At 36.6% G+C, this 13,537-nt stretch overlaps 1 pseudogene across 1 annotated transcript in view; it reads right to left on the bottom strand.

The window, feature by feature from the left end:
• Positions 1-5,799: 5,799 nt before the first annotated feature.
• LOC143602159 (aquaporin NIP2-1-like) overlaps positions 5,800-13,537 on the bottom strand; it is a 47,974-nt pseudogene continuing 40,236 nt past the window's right edge. Inside the window, exon 6 of the transcript XR_013147782.1 lies at positions 5,800-6,087. The product of XR_013147782.1 is annotated as an aquaporin NIP2-1-like (transcript). The remainder of the gene's footprint in view (positions 6,088-13,537) is intronic.

Below are 13,537 nucleotides of genomic sequence, written 5' to 3'. Positions count from 1 at the left end.
GAATTGAACTTCATAGCGAATGACCCCTCTGTAAACGAATTGAACCTTTCAGTTCGTTATCTCCTCTTAACGAATAGTCATAACGAATTGAGGCTAATTCGTTATCTTTTCCTTAACGAATTTGGATACGAACTAAGGCTAGTTCGTTAAGCTTCCATTAGCGAATCACTTGACGAATTACCCCTAGTTCGTTAACTCCCCGTTAACGAATTAGGGTTAGGTCAGAGAATGTCAGAAACATTCTCTGACATATCATCCTCGTACCCGCCGCCTTTCCGGCGCCGTCGTCGCCGGAAAACCGCGGCTTCACCGGAAAAACGAGATCTGACCCATTTTCCACCGTTTTCACTGTTTTTCGTCCCGTTCGATCCGGATCTGAGCTAGGGCAACCCCTAAGCTCATCTTAGGTTCAGTTTATACCCGATTACACCCGGATATCGTAACTTTAACGGTGTCGGTTCGTCGTTTCATGACTAAATCTAACAGTTTAAGTTCATACAATATCATTCTATCATTACCTTGTATTGGGATTCGTTTCCCTCCTTGGTTTAGCTAGAGAAAAGAGAGAAATTAGAGAGAAAGCTTAAGTGTGTATTTTGGATGGTATATAGAATATGTGTAAATGAATGGATTATTTGGTAATTATGGTTTATATAATTATGGATCATGGGCTTAAGCCCATGGTATTTTCTTCTTTCCTTCATAACCAAGTCCATAACCCATATCCATTTAACCCAACACTAACCCGACTCATAATAACTCATATTTTCATTTATTAACCAAAACTAGAAATCGAAATGTTACAGTGTATTTGAAAGTTTCTAATGCCCATACAATCTACTCTGAGCAATCTGGGAATCTTTCATGTCATCTTAGTGATCATACTCTATTTTTATTTATAGATTCTTGGTTGCACATTTGAAAGTTTGCTAATTGGATTATGTTTAGTTATTTGTATGGTGTGGGATTGCTTATTAAAAGCGTGATTTCTTCATTTGAGTGCTTATTTCATAGTTAGAAAATAAACAACAAACATTTTCTTAAAAAATCCTTTTTTTAAGCTGACGCATGTCTTTAAACATTCATTTGCTGGCTATTGGATATAGACAAAATTACCTTAGTTAAACTCTATAGACGAAACTAAAGTATTTAAGTAATTATAAAAATAAGATGTTTATCTATTTTGACATCAATTTGACGTATGCGGTATAGGGATGCAGACCCATATAAAGTAGGGGTGTTCATGATTTGGTTTCAAACCGTAAAACTGCCCAAACCGGTTATCGGTTTGGTTTTACGGTTGGTTTTTTAGCTTAATTTTCTATCGGTCGGTTTCAATTTTTTCAGACCGTATCAAACGGTTTGGTTTGTGGTTTATACCGAAAATAAACCATATAAAACCAGACAGAATCGTAAAAAATTAATATATAAAACTTTTGGTTTATGATTCTATCGACCAAATTATCATATCAAATAAACATAAAATATAAAATCATAATTTGGTCTCATAAGAGTAAACATTGTTTATTAAACAAATGAAAATTCAAAATATCAGAAGTGGGCTATGTCATTTTCACATTTTCAAATCTTAACACAATAACTCGGTAAGTCCACATTTCATATTTTCTAAATTCTAAGTTTTAAACTCTAGAAACCTAATTAGACCCACCAAAGTATTACTTACTGCTCAAAAACAAAAATGTATTCAGTTTTTTATTGAAATTGCTTGTGCTCCTTTTAAAATCGCTTAGGTACCTAGGTTTCGTTAACTGGTTTGTCAAAGTGGCGTATTTTGGACATCTGTTATAAAAGCGCAACAAGCTCAAAGCTTCAAACCGTGAAACCAAACCGTTACAAACTGTTTGGTTCGGTTCGGTTTAATATTTCTACGGTTCGGTTTTCGTTTACAAAAATAAAAACCGTTACCAAACGGATCGGTTTACGGTTTGACCTAAAAACCGCGAAAACTGGACCGTGAACACCCCTAATATAAAGTGAAAATGAACAAAATCTTAAATGTTTCTTATAATTTGGGTGCTGGGAAGAGACAAGGACTCTATTGGTACTTTTCTCATAATCACTTTTCATTCTTATGGTTCTTGACATCATGTTCATCTTATTATCATATCAAAATTTTATAAATGCAACGAATTATGAGGTTCAACTTGAGGGATGAGACTCAAGTTGCGAAATCATATGGAGTTGAGTTTATGGTACAAGATGGTCATTATTGCCCTGCTCTGTCTTTTAGGATTGTTCAAGAGAGGATCTGGTAAAAGTACACATCATGCTTGTTTAGAGGAGAATACAACATGGCATCTCATTGAAGACGTTGAAAGACTTAGAGACCACCTTCAAATTTCCGAATTCCAGGTTTGATTTTGATTTATTATAAATCATTTGAGTCACGTTTTAAAAAAAACGTGTCTGATGCGTTTTAGGTGTTTGGTGTGCCATGGGGTAAAATTGCTATTGCATATAGTCAGTCTCATCCTGATAAGGTGACCGGGTGGTGTTAAGATGGATCTTTTTATCGAGGAAGAAATAAATTGATTGGTTTTATGAAAGTGGTGCCACTGCAATATTTCCGGATGTAATGTTTTGTAAAACTGACTGTTTATTTTTATTGTGTTTATAATTTGTTTCTTTTTTGGGTAAATGTGGCAGTTGGCAACCAATAAGAGATCTTATACCGTAAAATGAAAGTGGTTGTTTTGTGAAGGCTTATCCTAGGAAGTTGAATTCTGATGACTTGAACTCTAAGTAAGGTGTTTTTGTGCAAGTAAAAATAAAATGTTTATGTATTTTTTTAAGTGGTTTTATTAATCTTTTTTTTTTTTTTTGTTGTTGTTAGTATGAGGTTGCTAGGCGTAGACCAAATGGTAAATGATGACTGCTCATTAAATGATGACTGCTCATTTGCTAACAAATAAAGAGGCTATTAAGAGGGTGCACAATGTTGCTTTTTCACTGGTTTTCTTTCATGATTTTTATTTAAATATGTAGGGGAGGGTTCTATGTTACACCCACACACGTAGGGGAGGGTTCTATACAAAAAACCAAGAAAACATGGTTTTTCACATTTTTTAGTTTTTAAAAATTTAAAATAAAAGAAATGGTTAAAATGAAATGTTTATTGTCACTTTTAACATTCTAAACATATACATAAACATAACTCATTTATTTGTAGGACTTATACATGTGTTGGTTATGTATATCATGTATAGGTAAACTTCCTACACAGGATTATTTCAGAACTTCCGAATTAGTTAACAATTTAAGAACCAACAACACTAAAAAAACTAAATGAACACAAAATTTTGTTTATTTTCGTTCGTTTATTAAATGAATGGGCATAAACGAACTTTCTACCTTAGTGTTCACGAAATGTTTGTTGAATGTTCGCATGGCATCAGCCTACGAGTATGCGCTCAAGAGACCATACAACACAAACATTTACCTTTAGATGAATCAAATATTATATTAGTGTAGCTAAATGTTTTCAATATTATTATTGTTATTATCATTATTATTTTGTTGCTAACTGTATTATGTTGTTGGCTTGCAGAATTTGTTTTTATACGTGTTTGGTGTTGTATTCAATTTCTCACCGGTTTTGGCGGAACGAGTCCTACTCAACACGGGCTAGGTCCAGAATGGGTTTGAGCCTTTTTCCATAAATCTTTTTAATATAAATATTTTGTGATGTATTAGTACGGGCCATAACTTAATTTCTAAAAGCGAATACTAAATTTAAATTACTATCCTTAAATTTATAACGACCTCATGTAATAATGATCCAGGTCAGACGCTACCACCACACTTGATGTGTGATTTTTTTAATTTTCAATATCTTTTCATTTTAAAGTATCTTGACAAATTTTATGTAAAGCGTTTGTGTAAGGGGAATTTATGTCGTTTGTTATATTGTTACAATGTTAAGTGTTAATGGTAAACAGACACTCTATGAATGTAAATTGTTGCATCTAATCCCTAAGTGATGATAAATTTATATAGTACAGTTTTTATGTATATTGTGTGTGCAGGGGCATTTTTGTCATTTATCATGGTCTCATCTATTTCCCCCTGTAACTTTTGAAGCCAACTGACTAAATGTTATGAACAAGCCAGCCATGGACGGTCTTGCAGCTCTTGTTGCTATTGAAACCGCCAAAGCCTAAAATCTTAAATTTTATTAATGGCCATTTTCTGGACTAAAGAATTACTTTTTTGCGTTAACAACCAAAGTGTATTTGTTACTGTTTAATTATTTTTGTACATCTGAAATACATGGCGGTTTTAATATGTTGTTTGACAATTAAGAATGTTGTGTTCTCTCAAAGTCTTGGGTAGGATTCATATCATTAAATTAGGAATGTAAGTTGGGTTAAAAGTCAATAATGGGCCTATTGGATGGCCAAGATCCATAAACAGTTTGTGAAGGCATAAATTTTAATAGTTCTGCTTTATTTGATGACTTATTTTTGGAGCTGTAATTTCAGCTTTTGCAATTATCAGCAACTTTAGGGGCTCGTGACCTATGACTAGCTAGCTTGTTATTGAATTGCGTTGTGCTTAAACTAGCTTCATACTTTATTGGAGCTCGTATACATTATGTTATAAATGCATATAAATAAGATTAACTAATTAACAAATAATAACGAGTCTATCCCGAGATTAGCTTGAGGTCAAAAAATCACTCACGGGCTGTGTTTGGGCTTAAATGATGGACTGGTTAGAAGTGACCTGCTATATTTTACTTATGCACAAATATTGATACTTATCAAATGTTTTTTAACTAGTTATATTTTACTTATGCACAAATATTGATTCCTATCTAATGTTGTTTAATTAATTTTGGGATTGAAGTAAAGTAAGTTGCATTTTAGAGTAAACTTATTATGTGTCTTGTTTATGTTTTGTATAATGTGTGTAAATTGAAATCGAATACTGTTTAATTTTTTTCTGCTGTTTAGATCTATTCACAAAGGCCCACTTTGCTTGTGTATACCTCCCATTATTGGATCAACTATTGGGAGATTAGGCAGTGTGTCAAACTTATTATAGCTTTAAATAGTTATCGTTCACGTCAAACCGAACATGCAATTTGTTCACGTTCATTTATCTTCATTTATTTGATCAACCAAATTCCCGTTGCCTCATCCCCGTCATAACGCGCGGGCTCTCCTACTAGTATATACACAAACACAATACATTAATATAGAATATTAATTTTGAATAACACTTTATTTTTTTAATATTCAACCCAATCTCACTATACTTGACCCGACCCAACTCAAAAAAAAAAAATCATATAGTGATAGATAAACGACTCTAAAAATTTCCGCCCCTCATAAAAAAATTTATGGGTCCGCCACTGGTGTCTACCATATACCTTCCATGTCATGGAATATATGCGTAGGGGTTATCCTTCAATTTTGGAGAGTATCCCACGTAAATAAAATCATTTAGGAGGATGTAAATTCCATATTGTTGAGTATTAATCTGATTGACCCCATCTTAAATGAAAAGTGAGTGTATATTAATTACATTCATCTTGTTGATAGACATGTACCTACGTTAAAAAAAATTAGAATGACAAACATCAATTTCACTATCTTAAACCTTAATTATATTTCTTTTACAGCATAAACCTTAGTCAAATTAATACTAGAGTAATAAAGGGCAAAGGATCTTTGGCTTAGCAGCATCAACATGTGTAAAATGATGTCCCTTCCCTTGAAGTTAATCGAGTCTCATTATAAACAATGATGTAAATTTAGGAGTAAGATAAAGAGGTGTGTTAGCCGTTTAAAAAACTAGAGTTTTGTACTTTTATGTATATTTCAGTTGTCGGAACACTCACTATGTTACAAAACGGTGTGAATTAAGAAGTTTCTTGTATAAATTGAAGCATCATTCACTCACATGAGGAATTTTCTAGTCACTACTTGATTACATATTGATAGTTTATTGGCTATTTCAGAGAAAAACATTTTCATCATTGCTTTTCATTCCGTGAAATTTGAATGAAGAAATTTTCTCATCTACTTCGTCTGTGGACAGAATAAAGTGGACCGAATAAAGCTGTAGCACATCACCCATTATTAGAAAAAAAGCCTTTAATGACACGCATTGCGTGTCATTAAAGGGCCCTTATGACGCAGAAATGTGTATCATTGAAGCCCTTGTCATAAATTGGGTATGACACGCTTTCTGCGTGTCATATTTAATGACACACATTTATGACACACGTTTTTGACATGCATTTATGACGCGCTTTCAATACTGGATGTTTACGACAGCAATTAACGACGTGCACGTATGCATGTCATCTTATAACTTTTAATTTTTTATTTTCTTTTGGTTTTGCATAATTAATAATATTTAAATTAATAACCCAAAATATAGCAGCAAAACTATACATTCTATTTCCAAAATAAACATTCTAAATCAAAATATTACATATAATCCATATAATCCTTAAGTTAACACAAATATCGGTTAAATTTAGTATAATACATATCACTAACGAAATATTAATTGTGTCGTATACACCGACCAATCTTCTCGAACCGCATCGAAATCTTCCAGTGTATTCGTGTTTGCCTCCCCCAACCTAAGTTGAAAATTAAACAAAAAATACGTTAGGTCAAAAGTCATGAACATCCCTTTGAGTGAAGATAACCATTACAAATAACCCAATGTTAATACTGAGTATTAGAAATGCCTAAGAATTTAATACACTTGCAGCAAATACTAAAAAGGACTTCATCTAATTACGACAAATATCTCTTTTATTTTTATTTGCATTAGTGTGAAATAAAAAAACACTTTCGATGTATATATTTATGTTTATTTTACAGCTATGTAGACTATAAGAATGATGGCAAGTGTAGCTGCACCAACTGCACATCTGGTAATTAGAGCCGGAACTCATGTATTCCCTAACCTAAGTTGAAGCAAAAAACTTGATATGGTATAAACCATGAACACCCCTAAACTTTATCATCTTAATCAATTGGCCAAATGACCAATTTGCCCTTTAAGCTAAAACGGGCATATAAACCACAATAAAACGGAAAAATAATAAAACAAATAAATTTCACTTACATTGTTATCAATGTGGATTTTAAGTCCTTCATGAACAATCTCCTTGTTGGTGCATAAATGTCAGTAGTTCATAGTCTAGAGTCTGTAATCGAGTCTGTATTGTTATTTATGTTTTTGTTTATAAGCGAAGTTGTCAACAAGTTCGCCTAGGCGAACTTGTTGAACAAGCGAAGTTATGGACAACTTCGCCTGAACATATCAGGCGAAGTTGTCGTGTATTTATATATAGGTTACGGATAGTTGGTTAACGAGTTGTGGAGTGAATCGTGTGATAGTTGTTAGCAGTTTTGGTTCACGAGTCTGTAATAGTGATATCGTATCACGTGTTCGGTTATCAATATAACGTGTTCGTTTATCGTATCGTGTTTGTTTGATTTGCGTTCTATACTCGTAACGATCTACGCAGGGATTCCGCACCTGAGTAGACCGCGATATCTCGTGCGATCCGTCTAGGGAACCTACAATTGGTATCAGAGCATTTGCTCGATTGTGAGGTTCGGGATATTCACGCGGGTATAGATTTCGTCCCGTTTCGACTATTCGCGGGACGTGTTTTCGTGTTTCTAAGTCAATCTTACCTACTACCACAGTATTCAAGCCTTTGCACCATAAAAAACCTTGTTAAATCCAGATTCCAGATCTTAAAAAACGTCCGTGTTCATCAGGCGAAGTTGCCGTCACTGTACGTAGGGTTTCGGCGAAGATATAAGGTTAAGCAAAGTTATCCACAACTTCGCCTACCTTCTCAAGTTCGCCTGTATCAGCGAAGTTATCTACAACTTCGCCTCATTCGTAAGTTCGCTTACCTTAAGCGAAGTTAAGAATCAGCGAAGTTAATCAGCAGAGTTATCAGCGAAGTTCTTCAGCGAAGTTCTCTACAACTTCGCCTACTTCAAGCGAAGTTATCCGTAACTTCGCCTACAGTACTTAAAAAAAAAATAAATAAATAAAAAAAAAATTTAACTTTTCAGGTTTCTTACTTTTTGGAAAAGATGTCGTCGATCAACATCTCTGAGTTAGTGAAGATGGAAGTTGAAACAGGGTCGGCTACCAAGGCCCCAAGATTGCTGAAGGGAACCGATTTCGTTGCATGGAAGGATCGGTTCATACAGTATGTCAAATACCAGGATGCGAAGATGTGGGTATGCATCCAGGATGGTTATATTCCACCAATTATGGAGTATGAAGGTCGTGACCAAATCAAGAAGTATAGTAAAATGGAAGAAGAAGAGAAGAAGATGTATGAGGCTGAGAGCAAGGCTCATGCTGCTATTACCATGGCCCTTCCACAGGAGATCCTTCATACTTTTAGGAAGTACACTTCAGCAAGGGAGCTTTGGGAAGCCCTTGAGAGCAGATTTGAAGGAAATGTAGGAATCCGGGCTTCAAAAATAAAACTGCTCAAGACCCAGTTCTCAGTCTTCAAGTATTTGAAGAAAGAATCATTAGATGATATCATCACTCGATATTATCATCTGATGACTGAACTGAGCAACTATTCCATTTCTTACAGAGAAGAAGAGATAGTTGAGAAGCTTCTGGATGCTCTCCCACCAAAATGGGAGATGTACACTGTGCTGATGAGGGAAGACAAGGACTTTCCCACTTATGATCTCGAAACGACAGTCAACAAGCTCAGGACCTTTGAGCTTAACATGGTAAGAAAGGAGACATCTATGGATCAGGTTCAAGATCCAAGTATGTATGGAGCTAAAGTCAACACTAGCTCAGGCTCAAAGACTGAATCGGCTGCTTACTACTCGAAGGGAGAGTCGGGCCCCAACTCATCACATGAGGGGCATGTGTCAGTTAACACAAATGGGGATGTTTGCTATGTAGCAGCTGGATCTAGTGGTTCTCAACCCCAGGCAAGCAAGAGTAGTTGCTCTTCAAGTGCTCCCAGCAACAACTACTCCAAGATGCCTATGAGTGTCAAGTCTGCTGAAGAGCAGTTTGGCCTCTATGCTTCTTTCATTGCTTCCTATGAGAACTATATTCAAGGGAAGATTGTTGATCCAGCTATGTTGGATGAAGATTACGATCAGATTGATGCTGACGATATGGAAGAAATGGATCTACAATGGCAGATGGCCATGATTGTAAGGAGGGTGAAGAGGTTTATGAATAAGACCGGTAGAAAGTTTGTCGGAGGACGACCAGGGTTCGACAAGTCAAAGGTAAGGTGCTACAATTGTCAACAAAACGGTCACTTCGCAAAAGAATGTAGGAATGAGCGTGTAGAACGAAGTCAAGGAAAGTCTACACAGCATAATGAGGGAAGAAAAGATTATAGTGCCATGATTTCCAGAGGAGATGGTGAATACAACTGGAACCTGCTTTCTAAAGAAACTTTTGAGCAGGCAAATTTGGCAAAGGTTGAAACTGAAGAAAGTGAGAGGGCTACCAAAGAAGAAAAAGCTCTTATGGCAGATGAAAATGACCAGCTCTCCGAGGTATGTTCTAAACCTATATGTTCAAAATGTGAGAACTTGTCTGAGCAACTAGCAACCATAACTGATCAGTATGTTAGGTTGGATGCTGATTTTAAAACCTTAAAAGAAGATCATCATTTTATTAAATCAAGAGAAAATAATTATAAAATTAAAATAAAAGCTTGTGAAAAAGATGTTAAAAGTTTAAAAACTAAACTTGCTGAAAAAATTGAAGTGATTGATTTAAGTTATGAGGTTTTGGAAGAAAAGACCAAACTAATTGCTGAGAGAGAAAAACAGATTGCTGACCACCAGGTGAAAGTGGTGGAACTGAATCGAAAACTGGAGCAGTTCAGAAATTCTTCTGCTATTCTTGATCACCTTGTTAGTGATCAAGGTTCCTCTGCTAAGAGAGGAGAAATCGGTTATCATGAGGTTCCACCACCGTACAATCACAATTACACTTTTAACCCTAGTGTTCAGAAATCTATTGATTTTGAGGTTGCTCAGACAGTGCCAATTAAAGTAACTGTTAAAAAACCAAATGTTAGTGAAGGCGAAACAAGTTCGTCTGTTTCAAGTGTTGAAATTTCTGATCAAAGTCCAGTCTCGTCAGATTCGGATAAGTCATCCGAGTCTGGTAAGGCAAAAGAGGAGGTTGTGTTACCCAAGAGTGGAGAAAAAGATAAAACAAGTACTCCACTAAACCCATACGTCCCACCTTATGTGAGACGAACGGGCAGTAATATAGCCTCGACATCTAAAACACCTGCTGATAAAAAGGTTGAACATAGGTGTTGTTTTAGATGTAATCAATTGGGACATCTTGTTGCAAATTGCCCCCTGAAGCAGCGATTCAGAGGAGTAAGGCCTACTAAAACTGAGAATAAACCTAATGATAATTATCATACTGCTAAATATGAAAACTGTTCAAAATTCAAAAATGTGAATAATTCAGGTTTTCATAGAAACAAATCTCAGTTTTACACTTCTAATCACCAAACCACAAGCTATAATTCTTTCAATTCTCAAAGGTTTGGAAGGCCTTACAATCAATCTTCAATAAGATATCCTAATGGGACTTACAGGAGTTATCGGGATACTAACTTTGGAAAGCCAAAGTTTGGGATGTATAGATCCAAGACCAATTGGTCTTGGGTCCCTAAATTCTAATCTTTTGCTTTGTTGTGCAGGAACAGTTGAACAGGGCTGCCAATAATCTTTGGGTTGTGGATAGCGGCTGTTCCCGGCACATGACGGGTAACAAATATTTGTTACACGATTTGAAACCTGTTCAAGGAGGGAGAGTAAGTTTTGCCGGAGAGAGTGGAGGCAATATTACTGGAAGGGGAACGGTGTCGAACGGAAAGATGACATTGGAGAATGTTAACTTTGTAGAAGAATTGAAATACAATCTGCTAAGTGTGTCGCAGATTTGTGATAAGGAGTACACCGTTCACTTTACAAAGAACGAGGCGATTGTGATGAAACCAGGTTTTCAGATACCTGAGGAGTGGATTTTGATGAAGGCTCCACGTGAAAGAAATACGTACACTATGGATATGAGATCAACTGAAATGGCCACGGCAGATTCATGCCTTAAGACAAAAGCGAGTGAAACAGAGTCCGAATTGTGGCATAGGAGAATGGGGCACATTCATTTTCGGAAGATGAACCACATTGTCAAGAATGGGCTTGTGCTGGGCGTTCCCTTGAAAAATTTCAATTTTGAAGATAAATGTATAGCATGCAAGAAGGGAAAGCAGCACAAGAAATCCCATCTCACCAAGAAAGTAAATTCAATTGCCAGTACTCTGGAGTTGCTTCACATGGATCTCTTCGGTCCCGTGAATGCAAAAAGTCTTGGAGGTACTTCATACTGCTTGGTGATCACTGATGACTACTCACGATACTCGTGGGTATATTTCCTGAAATCAAAAGATGAAACGGCTCAGATGGTGAAGAATTTGATTACCAAAGTTGAGAACGTTATGGATAAAAGGGTTAAGTTCATCAGAAGTGACAATGAAACAGAGTTCAAGAATTTTGAGATGGATATCTTCTGTCTTCAGAGAGGGATTGAACACCAATACAGCGCTCCTTATACACCGCAACAGAATGGAGTGGCTGAAAGGAAGAACCGAACGTTAATTGAAGGAGCCAGAACTATGCTGGCTGATTCGAAGCTTCCTGTGGTGTTTTGGGCTGAAGCTGTTGCTACAGCCTGTTATGTTCTGAATAGAGTCTTAAATGTTAAAAGACTGGGTAAGACATGTTACGAGCTTATGCATGGAAGAAAGCCCAACTTGAGTGGTCTAGAACCATTCGGGTCCCCTTGTTCGATTTTGAAGACAAATTCTAAATTTGGTGAAGTAGCCGATGAAGGAATCTTAGTCGGTTATGTTGTTGGGACTCCCAACAGACGTGTCTTCAATACATCGACAAGCAAGATTGAGGTGGTGTGTAACACAGATATCACAAGTTACCAACCGCCAAAACCAAGCAACGGACCTGCGGAGTTTTTCGACTATGTTAAACTTTTTAAGTCTTTTAACATACCGGATTTAGATATCTCTGAAGAAGAAGAAAGAGTTGCTACGAAGATGATCCTTGATGAGGAAGAAAATCTATTGCAAAGACAACTGATTGATAAATGTCAACCTTCCTCATCAAATACTATCGATACCCCTGCTGCCTCAACTGAAGAAGAATTTATCAATCCTTTTCACTCTCAGCATGAAACAACCATTGACGAGCTCTCTTCTAACTTGGAAGACAATTTGCATGTCGGTTCTGTTCCGACCACGAGAATTCATAAAGATCACCCTTTGGAGAATGTGATTGGTGATGTGTCCTCCGGTGTACAAACAAGATGTAGCTTGGATGAGCACACCTGTGTTTACACAAGCATTAAGGAGACAGGAATAATCAACGAATGCTTGTACACCTGCTTTATCAGCCAGATTGAACCGAAAAATTATCAAATGGCTTTAAAGGACAGCTCGTGGGTCGAAGCCATGCAAGAAGAGTTGGCTCAGTTCAAGAAAATGGAAGTTTGGGATTTGGTTGAAAAACCAAAGCATGTGCATGCGATTGGCACAAAATGGGTGTTTAAGTGCAAGAGAGACGAGAAAGGGATTATCATAAGAAACAAGGCGAGGCTAGTTGTGAAAGGATTCAATCAACAAGAGGGGATTGATTATAATGAAGTGTTCGCTCCTGTCGCAAGGTTGGAAGCCGTAAGATTGTTTTTGGCGTTTGCTGCATATAAAAAGATGAAGGTATTTCAGTTGGACGTGAAGAGTGATTTTTTGAATGGAAAAGTTGATGAGGTTGTGTATGTTGAGCAACCTCCGGGTTTTCCTGACCCAGATTTTCCAGACCATGTGTACAAGTTAAGCAAGGCATTGTATGGATTACATCAGGCACCTCGTGCCTGGTACTCAACTCTGTCAGACTACTTGCTTGAAAATGGGTTTGAAAGAGGTCAGATAGATAGCACACTGTTTGTGAAGAGACAAGGAAGCGACTTCCTGCTAGTGCAAGTCTACGTGGATGATATTATTTTTGCTGCATCAAAAATCTCCATGTGTCAAGATTTTGAGGCCATCATGAAGAAAAGGTTTGAAATGAGTGCTATGGGTGAACTAACTTTCTTTTTAGGATTGCAGGTTGATCAAAAGAAGGATGGGATGTTCATTCACCAGACCAAGTATGTCCATGATGTGCTCAAACGATTCAAGATGGAGGACAGCACTCCATTCGACACTCCAATCTGCGTCAATCACAAATTGGGTGCTGAGTCAGACGGTGATGCAGATGTGGACCCAACTCAGTATCGGGCTATTATAGGTTCTTTAATGTACTTAACTGCTTCTAGGCCTGATATAATGTTTGCTGTTTGTCTTTGTGCTCGTTTTCAGGCAAACCCAAAGGAATCTCACATGAAAGGTGTGAAGAGGATCTTGCGGTATCTCAAGGGCAAACCGAAG

This window comes from Bidens hawaiensis, unplaced genomic scaffold (genome assembly GCF_021521415.1).
Source record: "Bidens hawaiensis isolate Kalapana, Puna unplaced genomic scaffold, B.hawaiensis_p1.1 tig00058062_1, whole genome shotgun sequence".
Classification (NCBI taxonomy): Eukaryota; Viridiplantae; Streptophyta; class Magnoliopsida; order Asterales; family Asteraceae; genus Bidens; species Bidens hawaiensis.
The sequence above is the reverse complement of the archived record's forward strand: the minus strand, read 5'-3'. Positions and strand labels throughout refer to the sequence as shown.